Here is a 23,931-nt window from a genome sequence, read left to right as displayed (position 1 = left end):
TTTACCAAATCTTATCAATTTGCTCAGTGTGTGCTTTATTTATGCCTCTGAAAAATTGTTAAGTGATGTGCTGATGTCTAATGCTTACTATAAGTTAAAAATGTCAAATCCGTTTCAGCTGCCAAGAGAGATTCCTGCTGCTTGATGACAGATTATACTACACTCACTAGACTTTGACAAAATTAAAAGCAATTTTTCTGCTATTTAAATACACCTGGCTATTACCATAAAGCATTGTTTTCAGAGTGAGAAATCAGGGGAAATTTAGACTTGGCAAAAATCTGCTTTTTAATACCCCAAGGAACTCTCCAACTATAATATAACAAATGTTAAGTTTCCTTACAGAAATCAAAGAGATCATTTTACCTTTTGCAGTTATTGTCTAGCTATGGGTTTAAGTTGTGGCCTGGTAATCATGTGTCATCAAAACTACAAGAGAAGCAAATTATCTATTAATGAGAAAAGTGAATCTACAAATTTAAAAATGGGGAACAAACTACAAATTTCTGGGATTAATAGGTATTAATATTTTTGTGGTAAACAAGGATCAACTACTTAATTCTTCACTTTCACTATTGTAGTCTATAACAAACATTGCTTCTCCTTGTTACCAGGGGATATTGAATTATGGTTTCATATGAACATGAATTTTTCAAAACACACAAATACATAAAGGCTCATCAAGACTCAAGATCCCTCTAACGTTGTTCCTTGACCAACTTTCTAATCTAATTTGAGAGTCTGATGAGCTGCTACAATAAAATGCACTATTGCAGGAAAATATTTTAGTCTACTTCTTAAATATATTTATACTTATTGTTTTTTTAGCTCTTTTGTAGGCTGTCCAGAGTTGCTTGTTTGTAAGATGGACAACTATAAAAACTGGTTTAATAAATAAATAATAAAGATTCATGAAGGTTCCTTCCAGGGGTGGGTTCTACTTACCTTTACTACCAGTTCGCAATGGGATCGTGCACATGCACTTGCTTCGCTCGCACACGTGCCTTGCTTCTGTGCATGCACAGATCGCTTCTCATGACATCAGGGTCAGTGGGCGGAGCCTCCCATTGGTTTTACTACCGGTTCTATCGAAGCAGTCCGAACCCACCACTGGTTTCTTCCTTCCATATGCATAATGAAAGTGAATAGTGACATTCTTCAATGGTTTACTTGTCCTTCCTCCAGCTAAGGTAAGGACTGGTCCAGTTTACTTGCCTCTCATTCCAAATTTTATTACAAAACTCTTCATGATTTTTTTCCAAAATGGATGCAATATATATTGCTATGAAAAATGAATGAATTATTTCTTTGCAAATATTGCTTTTTTAATAAATGCTTTGCAGGAGTAGAAGGCAGTTGTTTTATCTTCTATTTACTGCTAAACTCAGTATTAGCTTCTGTCAGAAAGAATGGCTGAGAGATAAAGACAGCAAACAAAGGAGTAAAATCAGTGATAAGGGTTAGAATAGTGTGGAAAAGATGGCAGGATATATGGTTGCAGTTATACGGGAACTGCCAAGCATGCATTTGCCCTCATGAAAATTAAAATAAACTTTTGAAGCTGTCTATTGTGTTGATGGGTGCTTGTCATTTTGGTGGCTTTTTACATTGTTTATTTTTTATTTTGTTGGACTAAATGTCTGTCCAACAAACTTCAACTCCATCCAGTTAGAGACCTGATCTCTAGCTCTAATTTTATGGTCCGTAGTTCTGTAATCTCTTGCGTCCCATCATCAGATTCAGCAGCCCTAAGTTACATCAGCCTGCTTCAGCTTCACAGCTGGTGGTGCAACAAAATTAGGCCTAACTACTTTATCTCTCATTTATTTCTATTCTTTATAGTGTCCTGATTTTCATTGTCCTCCACTGAATCCTGTGTATTTCCATTGCAGGAATAACAGGTAAAAAGCAGAATGACTAGGTCCACAGGCATCATTGCAGCAAACCATTAAATAGGTATTCTCAGTATATGAATATACATTTAATTAGAGTTTTGACTGGAACAAATTTTTAATATAGTTATGAGTTTTATTCGTGAAAATAACTAAGAGATAAGAAGGAAGAGGAGAAGGGATGGAAAAAGAAAGTTGTGTTACACAAATGTGGACCATCTGGAGATGCATATCTGGAAACACATTTAATAGCAAAGGGCAAAATCTTCACTCAGAAATGAACTGATCTGCTGAATTCCATGTTCTTCATTTCATAAAATCTTCACTTCCATTCCAATAGGGACACATATTTTTTGCTGTTTTCACAGGAGAGACTGAATAGGAGGAGGGAGGAGAATGAGTAAATATGTGGCCATGTCCAACTTTTTTATTAAACAAATATTTTTTAAAAATATATTCTAACCCACACCTCCTCCATAGACCAGGATGACTGAAAATTGTAATCTTGTTTTTAATTAAAAAAAACCCTACCTTATCTCAGCTTCCACTGTTTTTGAATCTCCAATAAACATTATTTTTACAATTCCTCTTTGTAAGAAATGAATGTAGCTTATATGGGAACAAAGCCTATGTTGAATTATGTTTAACTTCATTCTGAGTATACATTTATATCATTGTACTATAAAGGAAACCAATGTGAATAGCTACTAGTTTTAGAATTTATTTAATTAGGATTATTTTATTTTAAAACAATTTTTGAAAATTACTCCTGCATAATTATGCCAAATTCAAATATGATATTAAATGTGTAAAAAAAAAATTAAATTATTTTTTACTATGCAATTTTCTTTGTTACTGTATATATAAAATTTCCATATTCACAATAGCAGTGTACTGTCTGGGTACAATCTCTTTTACATACACATAATAGATCTTGTACACACAATAATTATGACTGTTATTCTCAAAATCTATTCGCCATGGTCTTCACTTATCCTTATTAAACATTTTCCATTGTTTAATTAAACACTCTGTTCAATTTTCTCTATAATCAAGTTATACTATCAGACATTATAAACATCATGTAAACATCACATTTATAACCATTATCCTTCAAGTCATAGTGTTTACTTATCCTAATTATTCAATATTTGTTATTTAATTACAATTAATTCGTCTTTGTTTACATATCCTCCTTGATTCTAAATTTCTGTTTCTATTTTCTAACCATTAATAAACTAGTTCCTAAGTTAAAGAGTAATATTTTCCCCATTTCTAGTTTCTACCTCTATACTAATTTTTAATAGAACAACTTCTATATTAGACTGTATTCTACATCTATTCCTCATCTCTTGCCCATTTTTGTATCTCATCTCTTACTGACTTCTTGGCACATCTCTCATACTCCTCCCTTGGCATCTTATATCTTCTTCTTCTTTTTTTTAAAATTAGATTTATATACCGCCCTACTCCCAAAGGACTCAGGGCAGTGAACAGGCACAAAATAAAATACATACATAAGTTAAAAGATATAATTAAAACCAGATTAAATAATTTAGCCCAAGACAATTAAAAAATCCCAATAATTTAAAACAAATTAAAATTTCGATGTAAAAGAATTTTAAAACAGGGGAGAAAATTAGGGCAGGCCAGCTTGCTGGAATAGAAGAATCTTAAGAGTACGGCGGAAAGTGCGTAGATCCAGGGTCCTCCGTATCTTTGGGGGGAGCTCGTTCCAGATAGTGGGTGCCCCCACAGAGAAGGCCATCCCCCTGGGGGCCACCAGTCGACATTGTTTAGCTGACGGCACCTGGAGGAGCCCCTCTCTATGAGAGCGTACCGGCCGGTGGGAGGCTGCTTGTGGTAGTAGGTGGTCCTGTAAATAACCAGGTCCTAAGCCATGGAGCGCTCTAAAGGTGGTAACCAGAACCTTGAAGCACACCCGGAAGACCACCGGGAGCCAGTGCAGCTCACGCAGGAGAGGTGTCACATGGGAACGCCATGTTGCTCCCATAACCACCCGTGCAGCCGCACTCTGCGCCAGTTGGAGCCTCTGGGTGCTCCTCAAGGGGAGCCCCATGTAGAGAGCGTTGCAGTAGTCCAGGCAGGAAGTGACGAGGGTATGAGTGACTGTGTGTAGGAAGTCCCGATCCAGAAAGGGATGCAACTGGCGAATCAGGCAAACCTGATGAAAAATCCTCCCGGTCACGGCCATCAAGTGCTCTTCTAAAGACAGCCGTGAATCCAGGAGGACACCCAAGTTGCGAGCCCTCTCCGTGGGGGCCAGCGATTCGCCCCCAATAGTCAGCGATGGTGTCAGCTGACTATATCGGGACGTCGGAAACCACAGCCACTCGGTCTTGGATGGGTTGAGCCTGAGCCTGTTCCTCCCCATCCAGATCCGCACGGCCTCCAGACACCGGACATCACTTCAAGGGCATCGTTGGGATGGTCCGGGGTGGAGATGTACAGCTGGGTGTCATCATCGTACTGATGGTACTTCACCCCGAAACCACGGATGATCTCGCCCAGTGGCTTTACATAAATGTTGAACAAAAGGGGCGAGAGGACCGATCCTTGTGGCACCCCACATATGAGGGGCCTCGGGGTCGACCTCTGCCCCCCTGCCAACACAGACTGCAACTGGTCAGAGAGAAAGGAGGAGAACTACCGTAATACAGTGCCCCCCACTCCTAACTCTTCCAGCCAGTGCAGTATGATACCATGGTTGATGGTATCAAAAGCCGCTGAGAGGTCTAATAGGACCAGGACAGAGGAGCAGCCCCTGTCCCGAGCCCTCCAGAGATCATCAACCAATGCGACCAATGCCGTTTCCGTGCTGTACCCAGGCCTGAAGCCCGACTGGAATGGATCCAGATACGTCGTTTCATCCAGGTACTGGGGGAGCTGTTGCACAACCACACTCTCAACAACCTTCGCAACAAAGCGAAGGTTGGAGACCGGACGGTAGTTAGCCAACACTGTCGGGTCCAGGGAAGGCTTCTTGAGGAGAGGCCTCACCACCGCCTCTTTCAAGGCGGCGGGGAAGTCACCCTCACCCAACGAAGCATTTATAATCCCCTGGAGCCAGCCTCGCGTCACCTCCCGGGAAGCCAGCACTAACCAGGAGGGGCACGAGTCCAATAAACATGTGGTCACATTCAGTCCACCCAAAATCCTGTCCACGTCATCAGGGGTCACAGGATCAAACTCATCCCAGATAACATTCTCAAGACCTGCCTCAGTCAACCCCCGTGGAACTACCCAGTCGGAGTCCAGATCTTCCCGAATCTCAGTGATTTTGTCATACAGATATTAAACAAAATCCTTGGCTCTACCCTCCAAGGGGTCCCCCCGTGCTTCCTGGTGGAGCAGGGAGTGGGTCACCCTAAACAGAGTGGCCGGGCGATTATCTGATGACGCAATAAGAGCAGCAAAATATGTACATTTTTCTGCTTTTATTGCCACTAGGTAATTCTTAATATGAGATCTTATCAGTGTCCGGTCGGATTCAGAAAGACTGACCCTCCAACTATCCTCTAGGCGTCTTTTCTGGCGCTTCATCTCCCTCAGCTCCTCAGTGAACCAAGGAGCTAGGTGAGATTGGCGCCGGGTCAGAGGCCGCAAAGGCACAACCCGATCCAGAGCTCCAGCGGCCGCCCTATCCCAGGCGGCCACTAGGTCCCTAGTCGAGGCGTGTGCCAGAGCCTCAGGAAATGGCCCAAGCTCCATCTGGAATCTATCAGGTTCCATCAGGCGCCTGGGGCGGAACCATCTTACCGGCTCCACCTCCCTGCGACGGGGTATAGCGGTTCGAAGGTCAAGGCGGAGGAGAGAGTGATCCGACCATGACAAGGGCTCGGTGACTATATCCCCTATCTCAAGATCACTCAACCACGTCCAGAGACAAAAATCAGGTCCAGGGTGTTTCCCCCTTTGTGGGTAGGGCCATGAATTAACTGGGTCAGGTCCATAGCTGTCATGGAAGCCATGAACTCCCAAGCCACTTCCGACGTCTCACCCACAGATGGCAGGTTGAAATCCCCCATGACCATAAGTCTGGGGGTATCAACCGCCACTGCAGCAAAAATGTCGAGGAGCTCGGGCATATCTACCCCTCCCACTCAGGGTAGTGATGTTCAAAGCACTATCTGTACAAATTCTGACTCCCCCCTCGACCCCTCGACCCCGGGATCCCCACCTCCCACGCCGTGCTTTCTTGCCAGGCCTGCCCCTCCCCTTAGTGGGCTATCCCCCATGCCCACAACCCGCATTCCAATCAAACCCTCCCCCTCCCTAGAACCCCTTAAAAATTTAACTAAAAATTTGAGTAAAAGACCCCTCAACCCCCTAGTTTTCACATGCCTTCTTAAATCATTCATGTTTAATCTAAGTATTTCATCTGTCTCTATCACTTCTTCACTCTGTTGAGCCTTCAGTAGACTTTTCAATGATCCTTTCCTCACTTCAGGGGTGTCTTTCCATGTATCCTCTTCTGTTTTTTGATCTCTTAAAGTGTAATTTATCTTTTCTATTTCATCAGCTTTTATTATCGCTTCTTTTTCTTTTTGTATCCTTTGTCGTTTTTCCTCCTCTGTTCTTTCTATTTGCTTCTCTACTTCCTGGATTTCATATTCATTATTCAGTGTAATTTGCTCATGATTTTCTGGTCTCACAACTACGTCATGTATTATTAATTCCTTTATCTCCTTATGATTCCTTGTCATTGTTTCCTGCGTACCTTGGAGCAACAATAATATTTCTTTTAATAATATATTTATTTCCCCCTGTTGCACAATTTTGCCTTATTTTAATGAATTAAAAAGTTATTCAGTAATCTATCCAGATTCCAAAGTCCCAATTATTCATCATACTAAGAAAGCCAATATTAGAGCAGTTCACAAAATCACTCCCTTAAATAGTCCATTAGCAACCTTCACTTAGTTTCCATACAAATCCAAGCTGTTTCCCACTCTCACACTGTCCAGCATATTTGTAATCCTCAAGGTTCTAAGATTTGAATGTTTTCACAGTCTGTCTCTAAACACCAAGTACAATCAATTTGCAGGTGTTGTTTAATGTATTTCAGCTAATTTGTAGACTAAACATCTTTCACTCTTTCTTCCACTTTTTTCAGCCCTATGATATCTTCCCTGGCCAGTAGGTGTCACTGTTACTGTTTTTCTCCACTTTTGCTGCAAATAAAATATCTCAAAAAATATTTTCCAGTAATTTCCCCAGGTCCTTCAAATCAAGGTGGCAATAAAAGTTTAATCCAATATTTTGAAATGATTTAAATTGCTAAAAACTAGCCAATCCAGTCTATCCTTTATCTTTAAGGTTCTTCTGTCTGCAATTTCTTTTCTTTCTTTTCCAAATTTGACAGTAGCTCCAGGTCTTAGTCACTTCTATTTGCCTCAATTGAGTTCCACTTTCCAAAGGGAGTGTTTTTTAGGGGAAATTCCGCGGCAAAAGTTAGAAAGTTCTTACCCAGACTGAGCACACTGTTACAGGATCTTTCCTTTTTTATTCAATTTTGGTCTTTTTGGCATCTTCAGGATGTCATCTACCACTAATCTGTAGTCTTTTATCCACAAGGTCAAACTGTTTTTGTCATCTACATACTGGTACATGTATGTAACTCATGTTTACATTTCATAATATTTGTATGTAACTCATGTTTACATTTCATATTTGTGTAGACCATATCTGAGCCATACACTACTTTAATCAGTTGTTTTAGATTTGTGCTCTGCTTCATTTATATAATGCCATACTTCTAATTCTCTTTCTCTAAATATAGTTATTTAGTTTATTTTGCCAATTAAGTTAAACTACAATAGAATTAAATCATAGCTAACAAAGAAAAATGGCATATACTGTATATAATGTTTAAGTGGGTTTTGGTGATATGACTCTTTCCTCAAAATTCTGAATTTTGTAATGTAGTGGGAGCCATGTAAGTACAACAGATTCATAAAATTTCAGGAAACAAATACACATGTTATGCAACACTTTCTTTTTGTGAATAATTTATCAAAATTTTGCTCTATCTTTTGTCAACAAGCTGTTTGTTTGCTTTCAATTACCCTACCCAAAGTGGAGAATTTATCTTCAGTATTCTATTGAATATTCCATGTTTTTAATATTCTTGTATTTATTAACATAAAAATATTTTATTTGGAATAGTTTGCAATAAATAAATATGTGAAAATCAATGTTGTAGTCCTGGAGTGTCAAATACATGTTGTTATGGCAGCATCACATGATGTATCAGGACTTTCCCCCCCTTTGCTAAACTGGGCGAGGGCGTGGTCAGCATGTGACGCATCTTGACAGCCCTGTTGTAGTCATTTTAGACCAACAGCTGATGTCTAATAACATAGCAAAAATGGAAAGAACTCACAAAAAACAAAAATTAAATAGGTTTGGCAAAGCTTTGATAGTTACATTCTTTGCCTGGTAGATAGAAACCAGGAATTCAAAATAACATGGCCTATTTTAACTGTCTACAACGGGGCTAAAGAGTTTGTAAATATTAAGGCCACACCCTGTATTGATCAAGCTATGTTTGATATTAATTATCAATTTTTAAAATTAAATTATTACCTCACAGGAGGCCATGTCAGGGAGGTTTTTATTTTTCTTTTTAAAAATCTTCTTCTCCATTATAATCCAAAATAAATTAACTTTCCAGAAACTATTATGAGCAGAAAGGAAAGATTGATGAATGTAGTTGGATAAATATGTGCACAGAATTGTACACAATAAGAGCAGTAACATAGTATATGAACTTTTCCCATCACCATTTCCCCTTCTATAGCATTAATCAAGAACAATAGTGGGTTCCACTTACCTTCGCTACCAGTTCGGAACTGTGAGCATGTGTGCACTTGTTTCTCTCGCTCAAAGTGTTTCTGCACATGTGCAGAACCTTCTGCGCATGCACAGAGTGTCTGTGATGACGTCCGGGTGGTGGGAGGGGCCTCCCTCTGCCACCACTACCGGTTCTCCTGAATGAGTAGAAACCAGGGGTGAAATCTAAAATTTTTCCCTACCGGTTCTGTGGGTGCGGCTTGGTGGGGGGGTGTCCTGTGACTGAGTGGGCATGGCCAACTCGATGTCACTCACAGCCATGCCCACTCAGTCCCAAGACCCCCTTCCACCAAGCCAGAACCCGGTAAGAAAACTTTTTAAATATCTTTCTCCTGCGGCTCCGCCCACCCGCCCCATTCCCCGGACTCCTACTGCTCACCTTTCTCCCGCAGCTGGCTGTCAGGGAAGGCAAGCGCCTGAAAGGTACCAGAGTCGCTCACTCTCCTTCTTGAATGAGCCGCTCTGGTCCACACGCCAGCCGCGGGAAAAAGGTGAGCAGTAGGAGTCAGAGAATGCACCATTCCTCAACTCTGGCCTTGCTGCAGAGTTGCTGCCTGCTTGCCCTTAGACACGCGGCTCTGCCCACCCACCCCATTCCCTGGAGTTGGATATGCAACCTGCCACTGAATTAAATAAACGGTGTGCGCTTGCGCAGCTGGCGCGTGGACCAGAGCAGTTCATTCAAGGAGAGCGAGCAACTCCAGTACCTTTCGGGCACTTGCCTTCCCTGACAGCCAGCCGCCGGAGAAAGGTGAGCAGTAGGAGTCTGGGGAATGGTGCATTCCCCGAGTCTGGGGAATGGGGAGGGTGGGCAGGTGGGCGGAGCCTCCAGCTGCCATTGCTACCGGTTCTCTGAACCACCGGCCATCATCACTACCTACTCGCCCAAGCCGGTCTGAACCGGGAGCATTTCACCCCTGATAGAAACCCACCACTGATCAAGAACTGCCGACTATCCACCTGCCTATTAGAACAGATCTCTTCTCTTGTGAAGGCACCAGCTGGCCCAGATTCCGAGAAAATTTCTCTTTTGTGGTGTTTGTAGACATTTCATATTTGGCATTCTACTAAATAGGGGAACAGAGCTGAAGTAAAAAAAAGATTGGCTTCTGATAAACATAACATAAATATATCACAACACCATATGTTTCTTTACATTAAACAAAATGTATAGAGCGTTTACAAAAGGGATCTAAGACTATTCGTTTTTCTCCTAGTTCTGAATGTTTTAAAGATTAAAGATTTGGCAAATTTAGCTACTTATATTTTCCCCTGAGGATGAGTTTAAGCTATATTCGCTGAAGTAAAAGAAAGGCTAAATGTTCTGCAGGGGAAATTGGTTATGAACATAAGACTAAAAGGAAAAAAAGATGTATTTTGAAAGCAGAACAAAACAACACCAGCGGCAGTAATACCCAACAGAGATGCAGATGCAATGGAGTCATTTATATGCATATGTTATATTACTATCATTATATTTTCTATCAACTTTTCTGTAACAGTAAATGTATTTGATTTTATTTTGAGAGGCTTATTTGCATGTAATAGGAAAGCGCTGACAATATTTGGGTAATAAAAGAAGTTGGAATAATCCTAATACTCTCACGTTCATTGTGCTTAATGCATTGCTCCAGATGATTGGTAAAAGGGCCTGTCCAATATCACTGACACTTATGCAAGAATAATCTAGGGAGAAATAACTTACCAGATTTTTTTTTTTTAAAAAAAAAGCTTTCTGCAACATCAATATATTAAGAAACAGGCTACGCTCTTTTGTCATTTCTTCCACATGCACAGTTTTCTTATTGTTTTTTGTTGCAAGACTAAAATGTAGTTTGCTGGGAATAAATACACTGGCACCAGTAATTTCATCCAATAATTTTTGATTTCTAGTTTGGCATTGCTGTTATAAATTATTAAATATTATTTATCACATACGGCAAGCAAACAAATAAATTGTCATTTTGTATTTTAATTCTCTAATTTTGCACCAGTCTCAGAATCAATATTCTTCATGAACTACATTTATGAGAGTAACCTTGGCTAGATACTTTTCTATACTTCTCCATCAGGAATGTGTGAGTGTGCATTTCATTGGAGAAGGCATTTAGTTTAACTGTGTTAGGGGAAACCATTTTCTACTTTGATGGCGGTTTTGAACTTCTGGAGGACAAAGACTATCGATCTGATATAGGCTAATGCATTTGTTTTATCTGTTTTCCATATCTGTTTTCCCAAATATGAAGTATACAAACATAAAAAATGTAAGCTAGTTTAATGCTCATCTTTTTTTTTGGTAAATTTATTAAGACAGAATAAAAAAAGTTAACTCAACAATAAGAAAATTAAGAATGTCAATATATTTGGGGTTAAATCTCTGAAGGTTAATTAAATAGGCCCTAAATCTTAGGTCCAAAATCGGCCAGCTGGGCTACTTCCACCACTTGTTCGTCCGTCCATCCATCCATCCATCCATCCATCCATCCATCCATCCATCCTATACTTACCTTAAGAAGTTTAAGGTGAAAAAAACATCAAATATAACCACAGTACGAAAGATATTAACACGTTTTTTCTTTGGTTACATTTATAATTAAATTAATCTTGCTCAATTATTAACAAAGTTATTCTGAGGCTATGCAAAAGGGCATAAAATCCCCCAAAACTAACTCGGTGCTGAATGTAATTATCTTATCCTATAGATATTTTTTTTGCATATTATGAAACTGACCACATTGAAATGGTTGGTACAGTATTATGCACACTGAGTTTTAAACGCCCTTTGCAGAAAATTCTGCTAATAAGGAATTGAATACAGATTGTATTTGTCAATTTTTCTTCCTAATGAAATTGTTAGAACTTAGTGTATTTTATTATTTTCAAGGTATATTTCACCTTATTGATTGATATTCTTATTGATATTGAATAAAGGAGCATAGTTATAAAGTTATCTGGAAATGGTACCTGTTCCCAATAAGATTATAGAAAATGAATAAAAGTGCTAGCAAGTTATGTTGGAGATGTTAAGTGGAGAATGGGACATACGAACACATGTGGTATGGATGTCGTAAAGTGAAGAATTTTTAGTTACAAATAGAAGAAGAATCTAGTAAAATAATTAAAAAGAAGGTAAAGTTGGGAGTAGATACTATCCTCATATTAAAGTTGAATGACAAGGTGTTAACAATTGATGAAAGAGAGCTTGTAAGGATATTGGTCATTATGGGACGAATTGTGATTGCAAGATACTGGAAATTGAATATTGAATACAAAATAAATGAATGGTTCAGAGAAGTTTGGAAAATTGCTCTTAATGATAAGTTAACGTGTGATATAAAATTCAAAAAAGGACTATTGAAAGAAAATATATTTTGGAGGATATGGCAACCATTTGTGGACTACGCAATCGGGAACTTGGAAGAAATAATGCCAGTGCCAATGCAAAGAGAATTTTGGAAGACCTGAAGATGAAGAAAAAATTCCCCCGCTTCTCCCTATTTTGTATTATACACTGGGTGTGGTTTTGTGTTTTGTGTTTTGTCTTTAATTAAAAATTTAATAATAATAAAAAGGTATATTTCACCTAGTATGGACTGAATCTATTATATTACAATAATTTTTTAACAGTAAAGGACCTTTTAATTGAGTGTCATAGTGTTTTACACACACACACACACACACATATATAATCCCACATATATATATAATCCCTTTCGCCTTTCGGCTCCAATCCAGGAGCCCTCAAGCAGTCACATCCACGACAAATCATTTTATACCAAATTTATATTTTGCTGATAAAGAAATCTTAATCTTTATAAGATTTCTTTATCAGCAAAATATAAATTTGGTATAAAATGGTTTGTCGTGAATGCGACTGCTTGAGGGCTCCTGGATTGGAGCCGAAAGGCGAAAGAGAGCAGAATGTCCCCTCCCACATGTTGGGATAGACCAGGTGTCTCGATAGAAAAACAATCTTTCCCCTGGCTCAAGCTGATGAAGGGAGGAGAACTTGTGGCTCAGAAGGTTAATTCAACTGCCTAATATGCAGGAAGCCCAAGTTCGAATTCGAGTAAGTGTATGGCTAGCTGATGAAAGCTAAAAAGCTTGAAATAGATCTATATTAGTCTCCCTTTATTTCTTTATCAGCAAAATATAAATTATATACATAATATATATAATCACAACAATCAAGACTATAACTCATAGGTTCCTAATCAATTGAATAGTTGGTGCTTGGTTTCTGCTCTTCAATCCTTGGGTTTTACAAGTAGGATAAAGGCTTACTTTCAGCTAAGAATGTAGATGTGGGTTCTCTGATAGATAGGATGTGGCAGGTTGACATTTCTTCTCAGAATGCTCTTCTGAGCAGCTTTTTTTCAATTAGCTTATGACAGAGTAGCATTGAAAGAACAGAAAATGCTGCTATACACTCAGAAACCATGTTTTTACAACAAAAAGCAAAAAATAAAAAAAAATATTGAATCAAGTTTGACTCCTGGTGATTTGATGAACAGATCCAGGTGGTTTTCCCCATAACAGCATAGAAATGATTTGCTTTTGGCTTCTCTGAGGATTTTTTTTAAAAAAATACTCCACAGTGAAGTTTAAAGACCTCCTTCCTTCTAGTCACCCAATCTAGTTGTAATTAGGTCCAACTGTAGGACTATCATATCTTGGCTATAAAAACCCAAAGGCCTATTTGGCACCAACCCAAAATCAAAGTAATCTATACAATATTTCTTTGCTGCCATCTGGATTTTTGTAGCTGAAGTATGATAGCTCTATGCAGTTAGCTGTTTAAGACTAGCCTTGTCAGCTAAATGCTGCAACTCAAAAATAAATCCTTGTAACTGTAAAATTTCATAAATCAGTGAACAACCAACACAGTGTGGTTATTAGCATAGGGCAGAGGTCTTCAAACTTGGCAGCTTTAAGACTTGTGGACTTCAACTCCTAGAATTCTCCAGCAGCATACTGGCTGGAGTATTCTAGGAGTTGAAGTCCACAAGTCTTAAAGCTGCCAAGTTTGGGGACCCCTGGCATAGGGCTTTGGGGGTAAAAGCCAAGAACCAAGAGCCACACTCAACAGAGTGAACAAGCAAAACTGTTAGAGCAGAGCCAGAGCTTACCACATACTTAAAGCAATGTTCATTAGCATATAAAATAATGGTGGGAAAAAGATCATTAGATCTAATTTTTAAATTATCTTCCTGTAACATTGCCAGTGTGTTTCAATGCGTCCTTTCCAGTGGCGAAATTCAAATTTTTTTACTACCAGTTCTGTGGGTGTGGCTTGGTGGGCGTGGCAGGGGAAGGATATTGCAAAATCTCCATTCCCACCCCACTCCAAGGGAAGGATACTGCAAAATCTCCATTCCCACCCCACTCCAGGGGAAGGATACTGCAAAATCCCCATTCCCTCCCCACTCCTGGGAGAAGGATATTGCAATATTTCTATTCCCACCCCACTCTGGGGCCAGCCAGAAGTGGCATTTGCCGGTTCTCCGAACTACTCATAATTTCCGCTACTGGTTCTCCAGAACCTGACAGAACCTGCTGGATTTCACCCATGGTCCTTTCTCAAAGTCACAAAGATGCAACTTTCCTAGTAATGCAACAACTGTTGAGTCTTGAAAGATGATCTCATCTGTACCTTTATTTATCTCTGTGACACTCTGCCTTTCTCGGATGCTGTTTCCTACCGCACTAAAATTTGTATGACTTTTTTTTTTAAAGTAGATTTCCCCCTCATCCTACTAGATAGAACAACTCATTATTTTACCAGCATGAAGCAATCAGGAGTGACTATGAGGAGGTGATTCCCAAGCTGTTATTTCATGTACGGCCATAAGATTCTTCTTGGGCTTGCTGTCAGTTGTAATTGTATTATTGCATTAATATGTGTTGCTCTGTGGGATCATTGTAAACTTCTGTGATGAAGCAATTCCACTTATCCAGTGCCTTGGGTGTCACATTTCTTCCCGTGCTCTTGCTACATTTTTGAAGCAAAGCTTGTTTTATTATTGAATATTTGAATAAGGTATGCCATTTCTTTATGCCCCAAGGGATAATTTAAACAGTGTTAAATCTTATCATTGAATTATTTTAATGCGTTGTATTCATGATGAATGAACACAGCATACATGCATACATAAACTATGCCTCTCATTCAAGCCCCAGGTTTTATATACAATATGGAAGCAATAATGAATTAGAATGCTTTCCATTTTGTATACCCTAATATCAAATGTTTATAGTAAAAATAGAAAAGTCTGCTTATATTACTTTAAAAATGCTTACGAGCAATGCAAATATTAAAGTATGTAGTGGAGGGTTTTTTGTTTTTTTTTTGCTGTTTTCTGTAATGGGAAAGAAAGAAAATGAATGTAATTAAAAGGAGTAATTAGTGTGTAGCATTGAACTTTCTCTGGAGCTGGGTTCATTCTTTAAAACAAGCTAGCTGAACTCCAAAATCAATTTCAATTCAATTTTGGTTCTCTTTAACAGAATAACATATTGATAAAATGTTTAAAGAGGTAATGTACTATTTGCCCACTTTTACAACTGAAAAAAAAAAAGAAGGTTGCAATTGCTTGACTAATAGCTGATTCGGAAACCAACAAACAATGAAACTGAATGTATGTAGAATTCTTTTGGAGGCATAATAGCAATAGCACTTAGACATATATACCACTTCACAGTGTTTTACAACCCATTCTATGTGGTTTACAGAGTCAGCATATTGTCCCCAACAATCTGGGTCCAATAGAGTTGTAAATCTGGATGTTCCCATTTCAGACTCATTGTAATTATAAACTTGGTCATAATCCATTTTCATTCATAAAAACAAAACAATGACTGAAATAAAAAGATAGCCTCATTTTCTTTTTCTAAAATGAAATTCTACCCATCCAAGTTCCCATTCTTCAAAAAAGGAAATGCAATACTTTCCCAAAATTAAATCGACTACCAACTTCTTATGTCTAGATGATGATGCAACTCTCTATTCACCTTTTTCAATAAAATATTTTTAAAAGTACTATTCAGAAAACAAAGCAATGAAGTTCAGTAAGACGTCGATGGGGATATAGGTAGGGGATACAACAGTTCATTTAGTGACCGTTCAAACAGCGCTGAAAAAAATGATATGACCATTTTTCACATTTATGACTGTTGTAGCATCCCCATGGTCACATGATTTACATTCGGATGCTTGACAACTGACTCATATTTATGATGTTTGCAATGTCTCAGGGGTCATGTGATCCCCTTTTGTGACCCTCTGAAAAGCAAAATCAGTGGGGAAACCAGATTCACTTAACAACCATGTTACTAATTTAAGAACTGCGGTGATTCACTTAATAAATGTGGTGAGAAAAATTGTAAAATGGGGTAAAACTCACTTAATAAATTTCTTACTTAATGACATAAATTTTGGGCTCAATTGTGGTCATACGTTGAGGACTACCTACCGTACTTTTCGGAGTATAAGACCCATCTTAGTTTTTGGGGAGGAAAATAAAAAAAAAGCTGATTGGTGGGTGGATCCGCCTCCTGGAATACCCGTGATCAGCTGTTTCCAGAGGTGAATTTTAGCAACAGGTTCATTGGTTGTGAGCTCTGTGCCTTGCTTTTTTTTCTGCCTCTGAAACTTCTGAAACTCTGTTTCAGGAAAAATTGTTTTTTCTACCTCTGAAAGCCTACGAAACAGAGCTTCAGGAAAAAGGGCTTTTTTTCTGAAGCTTCTTTCAGAGGCTTTTATTCTGAAGGACTATCTGTACTCTGTTCAATCTCTTTGGTATTTGTATGTAGATTAACCTCTTCCCATCTGTTCGTTATTGTGTCATTCTCCAGATTTGTTAGCATAGTTCGGTTAGAACCTTTACTGATTCTTCTTTTGTTGCCTGCCATATTATTTTAGATAAAAGACTTTCAGAGGCTTTTTTTCTGAAGCTTCTTTCAGAAGCTTCTTTCAGCTTCTGAAATCTCCATTTCGAGGCTAGGCAGGGCTACATTCGGAGTATAAGATGCACCCAGATTTTCACCCTCTTTTTTGGGGGAAAAAGGTGTGTCTTATACTCTGAAAAATACGGTATATTGCAAAGCTATCCTGCCTCTCTAGGGTTTGGGAACAGGGCTTTTTAACAAAAGGCAGCTTTAGGACAAGCTTTTCAAATCTTTCACAATTTCTTCAAGTGACAAAATTACATCAAATATCTATATGACAAAAAGGATTGACATCATATTGATTCCCCCCTTATCATCCAATTTGTACTGATTTATAAAAAAGAAAATCTGATTATAAATACTTCTGACTACAATAGTGTCTGCTTGTTGTCAATAACTGTTCAGAGATTAAACTCCATTGATTTCTTTTGCTTGTTGTAACTGCCAATAAATGGCCAGCTTCTTCAACTGAATCCCATTCATTTAATTTCAATTTCCTCAATGAAAATTAAATCATGTCATCCTGAAAATAGTCCACTTTTTCCCTAGGCCTTCAATTCGGTTCGACTCCTGACAACTGTCAGGATTAGTTCCTGCAGTTTTCTTGGCAAGATTTTCAGCAGTAATTTCTCACAACTTTTTTTTCTAGGAGTCAGAGCCTGTGACTGGGCCAAGATTACTCAGCTGGCTTCATACTTAAGATTAGAGCTCAAAGTCTCCTGATTCCTAGCCTGGTACCTGTCAGGCCCAGGCCAAGAACAACATAGAACAATCCAGCCAAAGTTAAATTCTTTTTTTGCTTAAGCCATGTAGACAGAATTTTAGCAGACTAAACCTATACTATTTTAATCCTAATGGCTATACCCTGGTAGATTCTAGGGAGTGGCTATCCTAAATCTCTTCTTTCTCTGATCCATCTCTAGGTTACGTTTCTTTTGTCTCTCGTCACTCCTTCCTGGAAAAGGGCAATTTCACTTTAGTCCATAACACCATCTCCGCCTTCCTAAACATATTACATTGCTGTAACTTAACCACTACACTAAACTGGCTCTTCAAAATTGTTAATTTAGCTAATCTAAACATGCTATACATTTCTTGTTTTCTTGTTTGCATAATCCAGCAACTGTTTTTAACAATGTTTCATTTGTTGATAGAATTTTTAAAAATCTTGCTTCATCCCAGAACAAAAGTCAATAACGTAACCTTCTATACACACCTTATAAATTACTTCATACAACTTATTTAGTGGATGAATCATGTTTAACTTTAAACGAATTGCAAGGGTCTTATTTTGTCTAAAATAATATATATATATATATATATGTATGTATAGACAAAAAAGTATTAACATACTAACATCCTTAGAATATCTTAATAGGTTGAAATTGAAGCGTTAAAATAATTGGAACATGATAAGATATAACATTAGAGTTAATAGAAGAATCTGGAAGATATTCCAGTAACAAGCAGAAATGAATAAAGAATCTAATCTGGGACACATTCTATAAGGATGAGAAATAAATGTATAATGTATAATTCATAAATTACACATTCCATAAAAAATCATAACTCCACCAACATAATTCATAATATAAAAGTGGATTTTTTTTGTCAAATATAGATCAAGTTAAACTCTTATAGCAAGAAGATAAAGGGATAATCTGCCTTCAGCATCTTTCTATATAGCTGCTGCTCAACATAGGTAGCTGCATGCTTTAGATGGGCATCTAGGATGACTTTAAGTCTTGGGTGATTTTGCTTGTAATGATTACTCTTGGCATACACTCTTGATGTTTTTCGTTCATGCTCTCAGAACAACACCCATCCACCACAAGGAGGCAGAGCACATCTAGGAATGAGAAAGGGTAGGATAGAATGTACCATCCATACTTATTAGTATTACTGAAATTGAGTCAATTATAACAAAGACCGGAAGATAATCTGTTCACTTAATCTGATCTAAAAGTGACAGACAAGAAGTTTCTGGAAATAAAAGCTTGAGCCAAGAAAAATTCATCTCATCAAGAATTCACAGAACGGGCAGAAAAATTTAAAGCTCGTGTATATTAGGTCATTTCTTTAAATCGGGCTCCTTGGTGCTCTCTGAGCTTGGTTGTTTTCTTGCAGATGTTTCATTAGCCAAACTAGGTAACATCATCAGTGCACCTAGTGGCTAGTTTGGGTTAATGAAACATCTGCAAGAAAACAACTAAGCTCAGAGAGCACCAAAGACCCCTCATTTCAACCCCTTGTTACAAATATTCTCCTTTAATGGCTTTTTAAATCTCAAGGTAAATGTTTCATGTGCCTGAGATAACATAATATACTGCAGAACCTAAAAAATAATAGAAGCGGTGCTTCTTGGTATTTTCATATTGTTTTTTATACAAAAGACATCTTCAATATCAATATAAAAACATAACAGAAGTGATTCCTGTAAACATTTTCCAGATGGCAATCATGGAGATAGATTCTGAGGACAACCTGCCCCAAATCTGATCCTTCAGTCTCTCAGTCTTTTGTAACCACTATAATTGAGTCTTTCCACCTTACAGATGGTTGTTCTTTCTTTTCTTTCCCAGCATTAGAGTCTTTTCCAGAGATCTAAGTCTTTGCATAATGTGCTCAAAATAGAATAATTTAAGTTGTGTTATTTGTGCTTGGAGTGAGAATGCTGTGTTAATTTTCTTCAGTGATCCATTTCTTTGTTTTCTTGACTGTCAGTGGTAGTCTTTTCAACAACAAAGTTCAAAAACATCAATACTCTTTCTATTCTGCTTTGTCAAGTCCAACTTTTGCTGTCATAGAATGTCACAGGGAAAAAAAAAACACTCCCTGCACAGTTCTGATCTTTTTAGGTATGGACACATCCTGGCATCTCAATAATATTTCCAAAGACTTCAAGGCTCCTTTGCAAATTTCTTGTGACATATTTCTTGGCTGCTAGTTCCTTTGCTGTTGATAGTTGAACCCAAAAAGCAGAAGCTATTCACCACTTCAAAAGCTTGATTGCATTTTCTAAGGCTGGTTGTTGTCAACAAGTGACAATCAAGTAGATTTAAAAACAAAGTGGTGTAAAATGATTTTGGCCATGACAGAAAAACCTAATTTCTAGCCAAGCCCATAGTCTCCATCTGAGAGGGAGATCTACAGTAGGCATCTCCTTTCCAAAACTCTGTGTGGATTATATGACACACATTTTATTGTGGCAACAAAAATTAGTCATTTTGCAAATTACTCATTGGGTTTTTTTTGGGAACTTATAAATCCCACAACCAAACAAAATACATAAATCAGTGGCTAGATTTTAGATCAGCATATTCTTAAAATTATATTTATCTTAAAAAAATATAACTAAAAGTGAATTGTGAAAATACTATTAGTTTTGAAAACTTACTTGCTAAAGTACATGAACTGAATTGCCTAAACCATCTCACTAGACCATGAAAGATATAAAATTACCTTAAAACAAGAAAAGGTAGGATATTATACTTAGAAATCAGAATGAAAGACAAACCAGAAGCATTTTTTGAAATTACTATTTATAGATATGATGCATCCAAAACTCTTAATATTATACTTAGTTAAGTACTCGGGGTGGAGTACCATCAGTACGCTGATGACACCCAGCTGTACATCTCCACCCCAGACCACCCCTTGAAGTGATGTCCCGGTGCCTGGAGGCCGTACGGATCTGGATGGGGAGGAACAGGCTCAGGCTCAACCCATCCAAGACCGAGTGGCTGTGGTTTCCGACGTCCCGATATAGTCAGCTGGTGCCATCGCTGACTATTGGGGGCGAAGCATTAGCCCCCACGGAGAGGGTTCGCAACTTGGGTGTCCTCCTGGATTCACGGCTGTCTTTAGAAGAGCACTTGACGGCCGTGACCAGGAGGATTTTTCATCAGGTCCGCCTGATTCGCCAGTTGCGTCCCTTTCTGGATCGGGACTCGTTACGCACGGTCACTCATGCCCTCGTCACCTCCCGTCTGGACTATTGTAACGCTCTCTACATGGGGCTCCCCTTGAGGAGCACTCGGAGGCTCCAACTGGCGCAGAGTGCGGCCGCGCGGGTGGTGATGGGAGCAACGTGGCGCTCCCATGTAACGCCTCTCCTGCGCGAGCTGCACTGGCTCCCGGTGATCTTCCGAGTGCGCTTCAAGGTCTTGGTTATCACCTTCAAAGCACTCCATGGCTTAGGACCTGGCTATTTACGGGACTGCCTGCTGCCACCAATAGCCTCCCACCGACCAGTACGCTCCCATAGAGAGGGGCTCCTCCGGGTGCCATCGGCCAAACAATGTCGACTGGCGGCCCCCAGGGGGAGAGCCTTCTCTGTGGGGGCACCTACGATCTGGAACGAGCTCCCCCCGGAGATACGGAGGATTCCGGATCTGCGTACCTTCCGTCGCGCGCTTAAGACATTTTTATTCCATCAAGCTGGCCTGACCTAAACTTTTCCTCTTTTAAATGGAATTTTAAATTTGGTTTTAATTTATTGGGGTTTTAAAATGTCTCAGCCAAATTTATTTAATTAGTTTTATCTCTATTTTAAATTTTGTATCTACATGTTTTATTTTATGGCTGTTCACCGCCCTGAGTCCTTCGGGAGTAGGGCGGTATACAAATTTAATAAAAAAAAAAAAAAAGAAGGGTGGCCATACAAATCAGTCCATCAATTGATCAATCAATCAGACCAACCAACCAACCAACCAACCAAGTATGTCTTTTTTGGGGTAAGTACTATGACAACATTTTTATTCTTGTGCTAATAGCAGAAAATGTGAGACAGGATAAATGCTGTATATAAGAAAAAAATATAAGAGAAAAAGAGAGATTGATAAAAGGATTGGGGTTAGGATATCTTGTTGTCCGTAGCAAATTCCATTATCTCATTAGTTAGGACACGATAACTTTAATGCTTCTGTTCTTCTTCGAGATTGGGCAACTTTATTCAATCCTGCTTTTCTTTTTTAAAATACTGCTTGTTCTCAGATTTCTTGATATCTCTGCCTATAATGATATTGTTAAGAAGCTTACTCAGTCATTATGGATTGCTTCATCCAACTGTCTAGAAGATACCCATGTCTATGACCCTACTTTTCAAGAATGTATTATGATATATAATGTAACTTTTTTGTGTAGAAGATGAAAAATATGATAATTGCACCAATGACTTTCTTTCTTTTTTTTTTTAAGTTTTATTAACATAAACAAACATAAAACACAAATACATGTAAACACTTATACATTAACAAAGAGTCAATCGACTAACTTCTAGAAAACCTTCGCATCGGTGATTAATGTCCATTTAACCAATTTTCCTTAATCATACTATTTACAAATTCACTTGCTTATACCTTGATATATTCATTGAAGTTCAGCAGTATCTTTCTACAAACATATTAACCATTTATTTATACAATCCTACGGCTCATCTCATGTATCTATTTCTGCAATTCTTGAGTTATGTTCTCCTAATGTCCTATGTTGTTGGCCCTATCCTTGTTTCTAACCATGTGTACCATTTTTGCCAAACTAAATAAAAGTCAGTGTTCTCTTTATCTTGGAGCTCTTTTGTGAGCCTATCCATCTCTGCGCATTCATTTATTTTTGTTATTATTTTTTCTTCTGTTGGTATTATCTCGGATTTCCAATTCTGAGCGTACACTATACGTGCCGCTGTCAATATGTGGATGGTAAGATATTTTATCTCCTTGGTACACTGTGGTGTAGTCATTCCAAATAGAAAGAGTTCTGGTTTCATTTCTACACTTTGCCTCGTTGTTTCTTCGATTATTCTCTTAATCTCTTGCCAGTAGCGTTGTGCCTTCCTGCAAGACCACCAGAGATGGTAATATGTCCCCATTTGTGTCTTGCACTTCCAACACATTGGTGATGTGTTTGGAAACATTTTAGCCAAACGTGCCGGAGGAAGGTGCCATCTATAAAATATCTTGTATAAATTTTCTTTGTATGGAATCGACAGTGTCATCTTATAATTTTCTGCCCATAGCTTGTCCCATCTATCCAACTCTATATTGTGACCTATATTTCTTGCCCAGCTTACCATGTTTTCTTTCACTGTTTCCTCCTCTAATTTATACCTTATTAAATATCCATAAATTTTAGATATTATTTTCTCATCTGTGCCTTTTAAAATTTTATCTAGTTCACTTGGTTGGCTTTGAAAATCATAATGTCTCCGGTCTGCTGTATATTTTGAGTCAATTTGAAGGTATGGCCACCAATCAATCATAATGCCTCGTCTTTCCAGTTCTTGTCTCGTAAGTAGGTCTCCCTCACTACTCAACAATTCTTGATATTTCCGCATCTTTCCTATTTCTATAGTGTTTGGATAAATTAGCGCCTCCATAGGCGACAACCATCGTGGGATTTTACTATAGTGTTGCCTTCTGATATCTTGCCATGTTATATATAGTGCACCTCTTATTACATGTCTCTGGAAGTACGGATGTTGCTTGTCTGTGCCTTCCCACAGAAAGGCATGCCAACCTCGACTCAGATCAAATCCCTCCAAGTATAGCATTCTCCTATTTGATAGATCTATCCATTCTCTGATCCAATTCAACGCCGCCGCCTTGTAATATAGCTCCCAGTCTGGTAGACCTAGGCCTCCCTTCTCCTTTGTGTCCTGTAAGCATCTTATTTTAATTCTAGCTTTCTTTCCTTGCCAGATGTATTTCATTATTGTCTTATTGAGATCCTTAAAGAAATCTTTTCCCGGACCAATTGGTATCACTTGGAAGAGATATAGGAGTCTTGGTAATATGTTCATCTTTACAGACGCTATTCTGCCAAGAAATGATAGTTGTACCTTATTCCATCTTTCCAAGTCTTTTCTAATTTGCTTCATCAATTTAATGTAATTGTCCTCTCTAATAGTTGTTGCTTTTGTAGTAAGCCAAATTCCCAAATATTTTACTTTCTTCGCAATTTGCATTCCTAATTCTTCTTCTAATTTTTCCTCTTGTGTCATTGTCATATTTTTGGTCAAGACTTTGGTTTTTTGTTTATTGATCTTAAGCCCCGCCACTTTGCCATACTCCTCTATCTTCTCTAATAATTTGACTCCCGCTACTTCCGGTTGTTCCACTATGAAGACCACATCATCCGCGAAAGCCTGTAGTTTATACTCCTCATTCCTTATCTTCAGTCCTTTTATTTCTTCTTCCTTTCTTACTTCCTTTAGAAG

At 38.4% G+C, this 23,931-nt stretch overlaps 1 long non-coding RNA gene across 1 annotated transcript in view; it reads right to left on the bottom strand.

The window, feature by feature from the left end:
- Window positions 1-2,118: 2,118 nt before the first annotated feature.
- The window catches only part of LOC117671043 (uncharacterized), an 86,358-nt gene continuing 64,545 nt past the window's right edge, over window positions 2,119-23,931 (bottom strand). Inside the window, exon 3 of the long non-coding RNA XR_004592753.1 lies at window positions 2,119-2,266. This is a non-coding gene — a long non-coding RNA (uncharacterized LOC117671043). The remainder of the gene's footprint in view (window positions 2,267-23,931) is intronic.

This window comes from Pantherophis guttatus, chromosome 5, assembly GCF_059756535.1.
Source record: "Pantherophis guttatus breed Tessera chromosome 5, ASM5975653v1, whole genome shotgun sequence".
Taxonomy (NCBI): Eukaryota; Metazoa; Chordata; class Lepidosauria; order Squamata; family Colubridae; genus Pantherophis; species Pantherophis guttatus.
Note: the sequence above shows the minus strand (reverse complement) of the source record. Positions and strands in the feature narration are given on the sequence as shown.